This window comes from Rhineura floridana, chromosome 3 (assembly GCF_030035675.1).
Source record: "Rhineura floridana isolate rRhiFlo1 chromosome 3, rRhiFlo1.hap2, whole genome shotgun sequence".
Classification (NCBI taxonomy): Eukaryota; Metazoa; Chordata; class Lepidosauria; order Squamata; family Rhineuridae; genus Rhineura; species Rhineura floridana.
Genome location: NC_084482.1, coordinates 11515406 through 11525185, shown reverse-complemented (window position 1 = coordinate 11525185; position 9780 = coordinate 11515406).

Sequence of the window (9780 nt, the reverse complement as noted above, 5' to 3'; positions counted from 1 at the left end):
TTGCAGTCCCGTAGAAGGAGGACCCTGACTGACAAGTTATATGTCATTGATGCTGATGTCATGGAGTTTCTCCAGTGCTGGGCCTTGTCTCTAGATCCGTTCTCCCTAAAGGGGAGACACAGCTAAAGGAGCCTACGGAGCGCCAGCCGTACTATGCCTTGAAGTGGGCTCACGAGGGCGTCGCCATTGCCTTCAGAGCCTCTAGCACTGCATCAGCCTTTGCTAGGGCCTCCTTGGTCTGGCTGGAGGAGCTACTGGACAACCTTGAGCAGGACCCAGAGCGCACTAAGAAGACGCTGTTGAAGCCTCATAGAGCAGCGTCCTTCATCGCAGATGTCACAATGGACTCTTCTCAATTCACGGCCAGATCCATGGCAGCCAACATCGTGGCATGGCGCACTCTCTGGCTCAAGCACTGGGAGGCTGACAACACAGCCAGAGCCAATCTTGCTACCATACATGGCGACCGCGAGATGCGAGGGCAGGCATTTCCAGAGAAAATACGCCCCCTACAACTCTTTTCCAGCCCTTTCAAGCCTCTAGACAATCCCCAGGAGGTAGAGACTACAAACCCTCCTCCCGCTACTCATGGGCTAGTCCCCACTACAACACCAAGCAGCGTCAAGCTCAGGGAGGCCGCTCAGACTACACAGCCGCTGTCCCCAAGTGTGGCGGTTGGGCCCGTCGTTAATGACACCTTACACATCGGAGGCCGTCTGCTATGCTTTGCCCCCACATGGGAGGACATCAGGGCGGACGCCTGGGTCCTCAACACAGTCACCAGAGGTTATTCATTAGAATTCTCCCACCCACCACGTCCCAGATACATTCCCTCCAGGCTTCCAAGGGATCAACCGAGAAAGCTCAATCTGTCAGCGGCTGCACGACACCTGGTGGAGATCCAGGCTGTAGAGGAGATCGAGCAGTCTCAGCATGGCTCAGGCGTCTACTCTGTCTTATTTCTTGTGCCCAAATGGGACCTCTCATGGAGGGCAATCCTAGACCTCAAGCACCTAAACAAGTTGGTGAGGTACCGCAGATTCGAGATGGAATCCCTAGCCTCCATCAGGGAAGTCCTGCAGGAAGGCGATTACCTGGCGTCCATAGACTTGAAGGAGGCATAACTCCACATACCGATCCTTCCTGGGCACAGGAGGTTTCTGAGGTTCTCGCTCGGGCACCGTCACTTTCAGTACAGAGCTCTGCCTTTTGGCCTCTCGTCAGCCCCAAGGGTGTTCACAAAGATCATGGCGGCTGCAGTGGCCCATCTCCGGCTCCAGGGAGTACACATCTATTCGTACCTCTACGACCTGCTCTTGAGGGCGAGCACTTTACAGCACGTCCGGGACCATGTCCACCTTACTTAACTCTCCTCAACAGACTGGGCTTTCTAGTCAACCACGAGAAGAGCCACCTAGCCCCTTCTCGACAGCCGCAGCATCTGGGGGCCTCACTTGTCTCTCCCCTCAAAGGGTACAAGCAATCAGGGAGACAGCTTCTTCCCTCCGACGAAGCAGATCTGTGGACATCATGAGCCTGGCCAGGGCCCTGGGGCTCTTTGTATCAACCATTCAGATAGTTCAGTGGGGCATGCCACCATACACGTTGCCTGCAGTGGGCCCTGCTCCCCCATCAGGTAAGCATTGCAAGATGCCAGCACAAATGGATTCCTCTGTCCAGGGAGCTCCAAAGGTCCTTCCAATGGTGGACGAGGCAGGACAACCTGCTAAGGGGTACCCCCTTCGGGGAGCCCCCCAGGACCATAATTACAATGGACGCCAGCCTGCTGGGTTGGGGAGCGCACTGCAACACAGCATACACACAGGGCACCTGGTCAGAGGAGGAGACGAATCACAGCATCAACTGGCTAGAACTCCGAGCAGCCCGTCTCGCCCTCCTTCACTTCAGCCAGCTGTTCGTCTCGACAATGTCATGGTTTACACCGACAATTCAACGACGAAGGCTCACATCGTCAGACAAGGGGGAACCCGATCAAGGAGCCTACAGGTGGAGACCTCCCTTCTCATGCAGTGGGCAGAGCATAACCTCACCTCCCTGTCAGCAGAGCACCTCAGGGGGAACACAACACCACGGCAGACTGGCTCAGCCGCCAGAGGGTTCTGCCATGGGAGTGGGCTTTACACCCGCAGGTGTTCACCAGAATTAAGCTGAGGTACGGCTGGCTAGAGATAGACCTCTTCGGAACAAATCTCAACCACCAGCTGCCACGCTTCTCCGCGCGGCACCGGTCCCTGGGAGCAGAGGCCGTAGATGACCTCTCACAACCTTGGCCGAAGGGCCTTCTCTACGCATTTGGTCCCTCTCCTGGGCCGCACCCTGTGGAAGGCAAGGGAGGAGAGGGCCCTCCTAGTGCTGATTGCTCCCTGGTGGCCACAGAGACCATGGTTCTCGGAGCTCCTCAACCTCTCAGTCGCAGATCCGTGGAGGCTACCACAGAGGTAGGATCTGCTGTGCCAGGGGCCACTTCATCACCTGGACCCGGATTGGCTGAGCCTGATGGCGTGGCTCCTGAGCAGAGAATCCTGAGATGCTCTGGCCTTATGTCAGTAGTCATTGAAGTCATTTTGTTGGCACGGCGACCATCCATGACTAGAATCTACCAGGCTACATGGAGGGCATTTGCTGGCTGGTCACTCCAGGAAAATTCACCCCTCTAAGCCCAGCGCCCCGCAGATACTGGAATTCTTGCACAGGGGGCTCCGACTTGGCCCGAAGGCCACCACGTTAAGGAGGCAGGCATCAGCCATATCTGCCTTCCTTTCACCCACTTCCGGTGAGCCAGTTGGCACCAATCCACTGCTCCGGCATTTCCTCAAGGGAGCAGCGGCTTCACAGCCTCCGACCAGCCACCGCTTCCCCTCTTGGGATTTGCAGAAGGTTCGATTTGCACTGCAGAGGTCACCCTTCAAGCCGCTAGAGACCATTCCTCTTCAGCTCTTGACCTATAAGGTCCTATTCCTCATTGCCATCATGTCAGCCAGGCGCATCTTGGAGCTGGGCACCCTGTCGGTTGCACACCAGCTCTGCACCTTTCACGAGGAGTCTGTGGTCCTTAGAATGGACCCATGTTTCATCCCTAAGCTCAATTCCACCTTCCACAGGGAACAGGAACTGATCCTACCATCCTTTTGTCCCAGACCAGCACACCCAAGGGAAAAGGAGCTGCATTGCCTAGATATCACTAGGGCGCTTAGGGTGTACATAGACAGAACAAGAAAGCTGAGGTCCATGGAGGCAAAGTTCATATCGCTCCACCCCAGGTCTCTGGGCAAAAAGGCCTCCACTCCAACCGTAGCGAGATGGCTAAGAACTTGCATCAGGCTGGCCTATCTGGCCAGCAACTTGGCACCACCACAGGGCATAACAGCCCACTCAACGAGGGCAGCCTCCACCCTGGCAGCCTTCTCCACTAACGCCTCTCTGAGAGAAATCTGCAGAGCGGCAAATTGGTCTTCTCCTTCTACCTTCATTAGACACTATAAGATAGACCGTTACACCTCAGCCGAGGCCTCCTTCGGGAGATGGGTCCTGCAGCAAGCGATCTCTACAGATTAGTGGGCTCGCCCAACCCACGCAGATGGGACGGCTTTGGTATGTCCCACATGATGGACTGGCATCCAGGGAAAATGAACCGTTGGTTCTCACCTGAAAGGTGATTTTACTGGATGCCAGTCCATCACGGCCCACCCGGTTCGGTACATTGGGGCTCGACCACTATTTCTAGCCTAGAGTCAAGCTGCTGCCAGTGCATTCGAAGGCTGTTATAGAAGGAGAGAGAGAGAAAGAAAATTGACTTTCCGGGCCAATCATTTTTCCTTGTAAACATATGGAACACTTTTGCCTACGTTATCACCGTAGCCCTTTTTCTCCATTAGTTATGCTAGGCCGTCGCTGGCCGCAATATTTTTAACCTCTCTGGATTCGTGCCAGGACTGCACATAAGCTATTCCAGTATTACGCCTTGGGGGATGGTGTCCGAAAATGAACTGGGGTTTGCAGACCAGCGACGCCCCCTCAGACTGCAAACATCAGCACATTTCCTGTCCTTGGACCAGACGACAGACTACTACCCACGTGATGGACTGGCATCCAGTAAAATCACCTTTCAGATGAGAACCAACGGTTCATTTTTGCAAGTGGTTTTCCTTAATATAATTCATTTGATATGTTATTATTAACAGAATGCATTTTAAATAATGTTTCTAGATACTTCTAATGCTTTTAAATATTTTTAGATGTATTTAATGTTTTTAAATCTTTTAAATATGTTGGAACTTTATTTTTAATGGCATTGTTTTGCTGTTTTCTGCCTTGGACTTCTGGGGGAGGAAGGGCAGGATAGATATTTCACTTTCCCCTAATATGAGCATTCTAGTACAGATTTGTTTGGCTGAAGAACTGCCCCACAAAATTCAGAGAAGTGTACATTTCAAAGGATAGACTTTTCTCCCACATATTGTTTCAGGAGGTGTGAATTAGGTAGGTTCGCATTACAATGTGGCCCAAATGGAATTTCTCCCTCACCTCTAGATGGCAGTAGGTATCATGAAATAAATGGATTTCAACATGCCCTCCATGGTAACACTTTCCAGAGGGATAACGAATTATTTGCAATTATTGTCCGTTCTGTATGCCACCCTTCTTCTCTTTCTTTCTTTAAGAGGTCCAGATATGTCTTTTCTGCCTTGTTTTCCCTTTCTAAACATTTCACAGACTAATGTTTTAGTGAAAAAAACCAGAAGCACAAGTGATTCTCCTTTTTTATGAAGGTGTAATGCTTTATAAATGAAACATCCTTTGCACATTGTAATCATCACTCTTTTACCTTTCCACAATACCCTTTGCTCTTGTGTCATTTTAAGGTCTCTTTGGTGACTTTTAAACTCTAAATAAATTAATAATAACAGTACTACAATTCAGTGTGAAATTCTAATCCAGCATCATCCACTTCCCAATTTATTATCTGCATCCTCTGATGTAATAACAATACATTATTATTATTATTATTAATAATAATAATAATAATAATAATAATCTGCATCCACTTCCCTGAAGTGTTTCTGCAACTTCCTGTTTTGCTGTTTTTGCTGGGTTGCGGGACCTACCACTTTTTTCTGTGGGGTGATCAGGCCCATGCTGATCCCTTGAGGAACAAATAGGTGAAGGCAGAATGATGGGAAGAGAAAGGAAGACCAGGCCAGGTCAGGCCTCAGAGATCCTCCCTCGATGACCTCACAAAGCCTCTCCTGACATCATTGCCCAGGGCAGCAGGCTCTTCGGCCACCAGGTGTTCCCACTGAAACACACAGGCTGTTCTGCCACCATGTCTACCCATTGAAACAGATGGGCTGCTCAGTCACCAGGTCTACCCATTGAAACACATTGGCTTTTCAGACACCAGGTCTATCCATTGAAATGCATGGGCCATTCAGGCACCAGGTCTATCCATTGAAACGTATGGGCTTTTCAGACACCAGGTCTCACTATTGAAACGCATAGGCTGTTCAGATGCCAGGTCTACCCATTGAAGCAGATGGGCTTTTCCAACACCAGGTCTACCCATTGAAACGCATAGGCTGTTCAGCCACTAGGTCTACCCATTGAAACACATAAGATGTTCGGCCACCAGGTCTACCCATTGAAACACATAGGCTGTTTGGCCACCAGGTCTACCCATTGAAATGCATAGGCTGTTCGGCCACCAGGTCTACCCATTGAAACACATAAGATGTTCGGCCACCAGGTCTACCCATTGAAACGCATAAGCTGTTCGGCCACCAGGTCTACCCATTGAAACACATAAGATGTTCGGCCACCAGGTCTACCCATTGAAACGCATAGGCTGTTCGGCCACCAGGTCTACCCATTGAAACACATAAGATGTTCGGCCACCAGGTCTACCCATTGAAACGCATAGGCTATTCGGCCACCAGGTCTACCCATTGAAACACATAGGCTGTTTGGCCACCAGGTCTACCCATTGAAACGCAGGGGCTTTTCAGACACCAGATCTACCCATTGAAAGGCATACGCTTTTCAGACACCAGGTCTACCCATTGAAACGCATAGGCTGTATGACCACCAGGTCTACCTATTGAAACTAAAATGTCTTTCCAATTCATTTGAGATTTCTCCTGAAATATCAGATCCTGCATTCAGTTCCTGTTTGTGGGCTTCCCGCAGGCATCTGGTTGGCCACTTTGAGAACAGGACTAGATGGGCCTGATCCAGCAAGGCTCTTCCTGTGTTCTTATCTGCATTTTTGTCCTCCCCCAAAGTCAGAACCCCTAGTTTAAAAATAACAATAAGCCATGGTAGGGGCAGGGCGCCTTGACAAATGCTGAGAGGGTACCCAAAAGTGCCCCAGTGCCCCAGGGCCAGGACAAAAGTGTTGATTGCTCTGGGAACGCATTAAAAAAGGAGCACAATCATAATGACTTGTAACAAGCTAAAAACTGCTGTGCAGATAGTAGAGCACTGGCTTCCTGGTTATGATGCATGCTGATGGGAAAAAGCTGGAGTCTAGCTTCTTAACAACAGCCTAACAGAGTTGAGCCTGTCAATTAGAGACAGATAGAATGGGGGCGGGGCTGATTATTAATTTCATTTTGTCTATGACAGCCTAATACTGTCTCCTGAGGACAGATCAATTGTGGAGAAATTAAAAAAACAACCCATTGTGCTTTCAGCTGTTTTTCCTGCCACTTTCCCATAGCAACCACAATCCATCTCCATCAGTCTAGGTTCATTGTGCCCCACAATACATCAGAGGAAGGAAGGACATCCCTTTCCTTCCTCAGATGCACTGTGGGAGTCCAAAGGGCCTGGACTGATGGAGGGAGATTGTGGTTACCTCAGAAGAGCAGGGGGAACATAGAATGGCCGCCTGCTTCCCTAAAGACCCTATTGGGTGTTAAGATCAGCAGTGGGGGCCTTCTTGGTAGTTCTGCTGCCTTCAGAGGTTCAGGGGATGGTGGCCCAGGAGAGGGTTTTCAGAGCTTGGAAAAGTTACTTTTTTAAACTACAGCTCCCATCAGCCTAATCCAGTGGCCCTGTTGCCTAGGGCTGATGGGAGTTGTAGTTCAAAAAAGTAACTTTTCCAAGCTCTGGGTTTTATCTGTGGCAGCCCCTAAGTTATGGAATTACCTTCCTGCCGAGGTGCATCTCACATCTTTACTGTACAGTTTTCAGCAAATGCTGAAGATGCACCTCTTTATCCTGGCCTTCGACATGTGAGGACTATATTCCTGTGACTGTAATCTATTTTAATTGCTTTTAACATTGAATTGTATACTGTTGTAACCCATTCTGGGAACTGGTGAGGGGGGGAGATTAAATTTAGTAGTAGTAGTAGTAGTAACAACAACAACAACAATTTAAAGCAAGAAGAAAAAGAGGGAGTGTAAAAGGGAGATGCTTCAGACTGATCCTGTCTGTCACTGCTAAAAAATAAAATGTATGCCCTGCCCCGCAACTGTGTCTCAAAAGGCATCATAACTTGATCCACACAACTTTTTTTCCCCAGCACCTGTTTTTTGCCCAGAAGTGGCTTGCCAGGTGGGGGAGAACTGCTGTGCTAATATCCAGAGAGGGAGGTTGCTGTTGTTTGCTGGGAAAGAGAGGAGTGAGGCAGCAGAGAGGTTGGCATGGTACAAACACACCGGCAGGATCGGCAAGTCACTTCTACCTCCTCCCACTCACATGATTGCACCAAAAAATATCATTAGAGAACATTTTGCACAGCCCTAGTGGTAAACCATTTGCTTGCTGTTACATTATGCCTTACTTATATACCACTTTTTTGGCCCAAGGGCCCCTAAAGCAGTGAAGAGAAAAAGAATGAAAGAGAAAAATACATGTACAATATAAATGTACAATACATCAACCCAAACAATATAAAATAGCAAAATCAGCAAGTACCTACCACTCACACTGGACACGTATTCGTGAGCTGCATTTGTGATCTCAGCACAAATGCAGCTGCCTAGCATTCCAGCTGCCAATACTACATGAACAATTTTGTGCATGGCAATGTTCTCCTATAACTGTAGCTCATATGTCCTTTATCGTGTAATAAATTTTCTTGACTGGGAATTAACAGTGAAACAGATCTACAAACCCATGAGAGAAGTGCAAGGTTTCACACAGCGGCATGATGCTTGGTATATATCGGAAACTTGTAAAATAAGATGCAGGGATCTGCATATCTTACTAATTTACTAGGGTCATCACACAGTAGGCATTCATATATCCACTGTGGAAGATCAACTTGAGGAAGCCTGTTTCTGCACAAGGCGTTGAATAAAAATAGCCTCCAAAATTCTACATCCTCTTGGTGACCAGCAAACTGGTGTAGGTGTGTGTATGTACCTCTGCGTGTGCACTAGGGATGGGGGAGAGATTTGATTCAGTTCACATTTAAAGTCACATCTATCAAATTTGCACTTTCCAAACCAAAATGAGAACCAAAACATGGCTCTCCTTTGAAATTCACACTTCTCTAATTTTTGCAGTGGAGTTTCCCAACCAAAGAACATGAATAAAAATGCACATATTAGGGGGAAGTATGGATCAAAATGAGTATCTTCATGAAAATCACATACATGATATTAAGAGAAACTGCACATGAAATATGTACATAGCTGCATACAAACATGTGACTATTAGGAGAAATTTGCATTAACATGCTGAAGAATATCCATGAAGCTTTTTTTTTTTAAAAAAATAGCAAATTGCTGCAGAAACGTGAAGAACTGAATTCAAGATGGAAAAATGGGGAAGGGACAGAACTGAAATGGACAGATCTTTCCATACATGGTGTGACACATCCACGTATGAATGTTTTCTAGGGAGAAGAGGAATTCTCAAAAATACAAGAGGGAGTCAAAAAGAAATTCTCTTATAAGAAATTTTGGCTCAGTCCTGAATGGAACTATGCTGTAAGTTCATGCTGGTGGATGAAAGGAAGCCATGGGCTAAGGGAGGGAAGGAAGAAGAGCCAACCCTGTTGATACCATCAACAATAGTAAAATAATACTAAAGGCTGCCCACAGGGCTGGATTAAGCTGAGGAGGGCCCCTAGGCTGATTGGTGTTTGGGGGGCCCTTCTCCTCTGGGCCGCTCCACTCCCACAATCTGCGGAAACAGCTGCAGGAGGGATTGCAGGACAGGAGCTTCTGAGCTGCCCGCTGTCCCATCCCGTCAAATCCCATCCCCCCGCTTCACCTACCTTTCCTCTTTTTTTGTGGCTGCGCGCACTATGTGCACAGGTTTACCATCAATCAAGATGGCGGCAGAGGCTTCAGCCCCTTAGGGAAACCTCGGCCGCCATCTTGATTGATGGCAAATCTGTGTGTGCAGTGCACGTAGCTGCAAAAAACAGTGGAGAAATAGGTAAGTGAAGCGGGGGGATGGCGGGCGGTTCAGAAGCTCTATATTATATATTTTTTAGTTTATGCACGGACCCCCAAGAGTGCTGGGCCCCTAGGCTTCAGCCTACTAAGCCTAATGGATAATCCAGCCCTGGCTGTCCAGAAAGGAATGTGGCCCTTGATCTGAAGAAGATTCCCCACCCCACTATATGAACTGGCCTGCACTGACCCACAGCTCTTCATGATGCAATTTTCCACTAAAAAATGCATTTAAAAATGTATGTTTTGGGATATAATACATTTTAAAATGCATACGTTTGAGATAAAAGAAGTCTAGGTGAAGGAATGGGCAGGTAGCACAACTCTTCCATCCCCTGCCATTGTTTAG